Source organism: Arvicanthis niloticus, chromosome 26, assembly GCF_011762505.2.
Source record: "Arvicanthis niloticus isolate mArvNil1 chromosome 26, mArvNil1.pat.X, whole genome shotgun sequence".
NCBI classification, from domain to species: domain Eukaryota; kingdom Metazoa; phylum Chordata; class Mammalia; order Rodentia; family Muridae; genus Arvicanthis; species Arvicanthis niloticus.
Window position 1 is genome coordinate 10,175,978 of NC_133434.1, and position 5,985 is coordinate 10,181,962.

Sequence of the window (5,985 nt, forward strand, 5' to 3'; positions counted from 1 at the left end):
TCTACTTTCCTGATGACTAGCATAGCCTGGATCCCACAAACCTTTTCCTCAGCCCTCATACTTGCAGCTCCAGCCTAGGCTCCGCCCCACCTACCTGGCTTCTTCCCTCCTCCGTCGCCATTCAGTCGATCCCACTCACACCCAGCTGTATCTCATGCCATCAACGAACCTCGTCTTCCGTGCGCTGTGGAATTCTGTCCTGTTTAACGAATAAACTCCCATGGAGCCACAAGCCCGTACCCAGGCATTCTTTCCTCCCACCACTTAAACAGAAACACAGCTTTCCCTTAATTACACAACGAATCTCAAACTGCTTCCCCCACATCCACCTCAAAGAAGCTGCTTTTTCTTCTCCCGTCCCAATTCATGAACAATTACACTTGGTTTCCAACCACGCTTGCAGGGTGTTTGTTCTACAGTAGCTGTGGCGTGATGGGCCTTCATCTTCAGAGCTCCTATTCACTCCTTGATGAACCTGTTGGCCCTTGATACACTGAATACCTGGTCATATGCCATCTGAACATTAAGCTTGTGTTGATTGATAGTGAGGTTTTTAGCCTCTCAGGGTCTCAGTCAAGTCAACATCAATGACGTTTGTTTTTCCTCTGCTTCTAAGCACAAAGCCGGTGGATTTGAAAACTTGGTCCTTGGAAACCAATGGCATCAAGAAGCATCTGGAAACACGTTAGAAAAATTCTTCCCTAGACCCATTCAGAGTCCCAATGAGGAGGAGGACCAATTCATGATCTAACAGGCTCTGGGTGAACCTGAGGATTTGGGTGATATGGGGGTTGATAGTTCCAAAGATGAATATATCGTGGCCCGTGACATCAGTTCAAGTGTTTCTACTCTAAGATCCCTGTGCTTTGAGTGTTTGTTATCGCTATTCTGATTCTTTCATATCTGTTCCTCTGAGATTTATCATGCGTGACCTGGCAGAGTAGAGCTTTCTCGGGTCTCTTTTTGTTTCTTTCCCCCATTGCCGTAATAAAATACACTGACAAAGGCAACTTAAGAGAGGAAAGATTCATTCTGCCTCACAGTCCTAGGTCAGTTATGGAGGGGGAGTCACAGCAGCAGCAGGAACCTGGGACAGCTGGTCACATGGCATCAGTCAAAGAGTGTAATCTAGGATCCCCTATAGGGGATGGTGCCACCCACAGTGGACAGAACTTCCAGCCTCACCTAGTGTAATCAAGATATAAACCCATGGCATGCCCAGAGTCCTATATCCCAGGCAATTCTAGATTCTGTCAAGTTGGGTGTTAATAGTAACCATTATAAGCCCTCAACTTTATCACCTATGAACTCGGATCAACCATTTTCACAATACCTGTAAGCCTGAAACTGTTTTGTCAAATATTATGATTAGAATCTAAGAATATGTGATGGAATCTAAGCTACTTACTCTTGTGTGCTCTTATGCCATACCCTTGGCTTAAGCATGGGCGACTGTGGCTTCACATCAGCCACTCCCTACCCACCTTCTACACTCTTCTACAAGAAGCGGTATGTGTTAGATGATTCTATAGGATGTTGCTGGGTCTGTATTTTCTAGATTTTTCTATCAGAGAAAAAGAATCTCTTCCCTAGCTCTAGTATAAACCCCTAGTTTATACCCTTCTTCTCTGTTTTATTCATATTTATTAGTATTCCCAGCATGCATCTGCTTTCTTCAAGACTTTGATTTCCCACATTTGGAAATAAATGACCTTGATTATAAAAAGAAGATTTCCATCCACCACTCTCCCATCTTTGTGGATGTTCTTCCCGAAGCTGAATCGGGGGTAAGCTTCCTTTTCTTGTATCCTTGGAATTCCCTTCTGTTCTCAGCATGCTCCATAAGTATGCCAGTGAAATGTGCAGGGTCTCTGAGAAGTTCGAGACCGTGCATGGGTAATGGGTGATTGATGATAACGTCATCAGGAATAGATCTCAGAGAATGTGCCAGAGAGCTGAGGGCTCTGTAGATAGCTGGTCTATCCTCTTAGTCCCATGTTGGTTCAGTGTGACGGGAAAGCACCCATTAAAATGGGATGCAGTAAAGATACCAGATGGTGGGAGACTGACAGGAAACAACTATGATGAGCAGAGAAGCAGAACAGAGAGGAGACCAAAACTGTAGTAGTCAGTCAATGAAGTTGGACAGAAAAGGAACTATATTAACTCCCATAGCCAGCAAGAGTGAAATTCATAGGAAGAAAGTCTTTTAGGAGAAAGACTTGGTGTCGTGGGGGCTGTAGGCTCACATCAGCTGCTCCCTGCCTAGCTTCTATACTCTTCTACAAGAAAAGGCATGTGTTACATGGTTTTATAGGATGTTGCTGGGCCTATAACTTCTAGGGTTTTCTATCAGGGAAAAAAGGGAGGGACTTTTCCCTAGCTCCAGTTGAATAAAATAGAGACTCGTATTTGCTCAGTCTGTTTTGTGCCCAGCCCCAAAGTTGTGAAAAGAGGGGGAAGACAGATATTATTGATAGTCCACATCAGAAACAAACAGATGGTCACAGCAAATCCTCTTCTGTCCCCTGTCAATAGCAGATATGCTTTGACCAATGGGCTAAGGAGAAATGGTACGTAGGGACAGAAATAACCATTAGCAAATGGAAGGAGTCAACATTGGAAAGGAACAGAGGCCTTTCTCTGACATTGGAATGGGTGTATGTTTTGTATATGTTCACAAGTGTGCATGTGTGTCTTAATGTAAACAAACATATGTGTAAGACTATATGTGGATGTGGTCACATGCATGTGTGTGCACACAAACACACCCACAGCCACCGATTCTCTGCTGAAAGCTGCAAAAGTATATCACAGTCTGGGTATTCCGGAGCAATAGCTGAGACAGTTTCGTGTGTAAGGTGTTCATGGGGGATCAGCCCATGTGAGAGGAAGAAAGAAGCCCCACTAAGCAGTTGAAGAAAGAAAACTGCAATGCAGGTGGCCCTCACCACCCACTGGAGAACTACAGAGTGTTACTGGCCTGTATCACTTTACATCAGATAGAAATGCTTGGACCAAAGCCCCCAGGCTTTAAGATGCCCGTTGTACTCCATCCCTGACTGTGGCTGCTCAGGTAAGATGTGGTATCAGAAGAAAAGCCCAACCAACTTAACACTGCTGGAGCCTTGTATAACTGCGCCAATGGGTGGATGGCAGTGTTTAAAGACCCTAGTTTTGCAGTGCTTGGTACATAGCAATGGATAACTGAAACTGTGGGCAAAGGTAGTATAGCAAGGACTTGGCAAGTCCTTGAGCCATCAATAGAAGACTACAGGGTCATAATGCAAGGACAACCCAAGGGCTGGTCAAGGATGACCAGAGACTAACAAGTAAAGAGTTGGTGGTCAGAGTGGAAAAAGTACTTGTTGCAAGTCTGAGGTGACTCATGCTGAGATGGACACTGCTGGCTTCTAGGCTCCTAGTGAAACAGAAAATGAGACGTTGGCTGACACAAACAGCCTGGATAAAATAAGACTTCGGCTTTGAGAATGAGAAACACTTTGGATAAGTGGTAGAACTTCAACATTAGGGAAAATGGGGCCACCAGTAAGGACCGTTAGAGTCAGGTGGATGGGACGTATGAAGGCAGACTCATCAGATTTTGATACCTGTTCAAACAGGTTTTTTCATGCAACCCCCTTACAGGATGCTTCTACCATTATGAAATGATAAGCCTTTTCTTGTTAATGATGGTGATAATAACCCAGTCCCAGAGATGATAGAGAGGAGCAGATTGACCATTCCTTTGAACTGCTCTTAAATTAATTTGATTTTATTGTCACTTTCTATTCTTGCCCACTCTTAAGTAGAGAAATTGAGTTGCTTTGAATCATACCTGGTATGTGCTAAATGGTAAATACTTGGTGAATGAGTGAATGAATTGTGAGTGAATGAATGAATGAATGAATGAATGTTTTCCTTGCAACCACTCCCTGCGATCCTGACTTATCTCTCATCAGGACCTCAGCAACTCCTCTTCTCTGTTTTACTCTCCACGCTCCTGGCAAGGGCTAACCCATGATTATATCCACACGGTGCCTCCTTGGCCTCCTGTGAGGTGGCATGTTGTCCATTACAAATCAATCTGATTCTGCTTTTTCTACTCTCCCTGGCTGCATCTCCAGTGCTCGATTCTGCTGAATGAGTGAGCTTGGCTATTAAACACTCATACAAAGCAGAGTCTTTCCTATGTTGTCTCTTCCACCCAAGAGACCAGCTAGTTGTATCCACCATGCATTTGGTGCTGTGCTCCAGAAGTGTAAAGTCTAACCCTTCTACTTAAAGTCAAGCTATTAAATTGCTTTTTGATTTTCTTTTGTCTTCTATTCATATATTTGTGTGATTATCTGTTCTCTCTCTCTCTCTCTCTCTCTCTCTCTCTCTCTCTCTCTCTGTCTCTCTCTCTCTCACACACACACACACACACACACACACCCTGAGGATAGATTCGGATAAGATGTTATTACATCTTCCTGTCTGCAGGAGCTGGAGAGAAAGCTCGGCAGGGTGTGTTCTCTCTTCCAAGAATCCAAATATCAAAAGGCCAGCTTCCTGCTGCTGGGCCGAAGACACTGTGCCTCTTCTTCCTCTCCACCACTTGATCTTGACAGTGCCTTGGAAGCAGGATGAACGATTGTCTCCGTCCTTCTAGTACTGGAAGAGGGGAGAGAAGAAACACGGAGGCTGCAATTTACTTCTCTGCAGGACAGAAGAGGTGCATCCAGCCCCGCCTTTCCTTGTCTACTGCAGACAAATCACAATCAAATGCTCTCACTTAGAAGGCCATTCACAATCTCATAGAGGCTCTTGTTTTAGATAATCACCTTGAGAGCATCCCTAGACTGGAGTACAATACACTGATAGCCTCCCCTGCCATGGAACTTTACCTTTATGAGAATACTCTCTATACTGGCAACCAATCTCATTCCCCAACTCTCTGTGTCTCTAATTACTTGGAGCAACAACCTAACATTGTGATATTTAGATATAGGCCCTCTGTGACTGGGCTATTAATAGACTTTAATGTAGCACCTTTGGAATGAAAATTAACTGTCAGCTGTGGAGCCCAGAGTCAAAGCCGCAATAGTAATAATGCCTTATATGACTTCGAAGTCCGTGCCTTCCCATCACCACTCTACGTGGCTATGTGTCAGAAGTAAGTCGAATATTTGCTTGCCTCAAACTCTAGCTGATGAGATCTCCTAAGACTCTGAGAAGACCAATAGTGCCGTACAGTCACACAGCAGATGCACACACAAAACTAAAGCCTGGGGCTTTGGGCTGCTAAAATAAATCATCTTTGCTTGCATCAAATAGCCCAGAAAATTAGAGATGATGCTGTGGATTCTAGATCTTCCCTTTGAATCAGGACCGCTGATCGCTGCGTAAATCAGCGGATATAGATAGCCCACATCAGGAAAAGAAAAGGTCTGTGGAGGTAGTTCTGAGACAAGCAAACAGGGGACCCTGTGTCGCCAAAAAGCCAACCCAAGCCTCTGGCCCCACCCTACGCTAAACAGAGGGAAACATAAGCAAGGCTCTGGGGCAGCCTGATCTGGTCATGCTGTTGCCTGAAGCCTTCTCCTTAAACTTCTTGTGTTGCAGTGAGAAGAATAAACATTATGATTGACAGGTCCCCGAAATCACTCACATGAGTACGTTCATTTGCTCACCATTTCCCCTCCTCATCTTTTAAATTCACAACCTCCCATAGCGTGTTAGTGTTTGATGGCAGTATTAAACATGATCAAAAAGTTGCATCTAAAACTGATGTTAACGAGCGGGCTGGGGAGATAGTTCAGTTGGTGAAGTGCTTGCCTTGCAAGCGCAGGAACCTGAGTTTGATCACCAGGACCTTCACAGATAAAACCAGGCATAGTGACATACACTTGTGATACCAGCACTTGGGAGGCAGCAACAGGCAGGGTCTCTGGGGATTAATTGGCTAACCAATGTAGCCTGATTGACAGTAACAGACCCTGT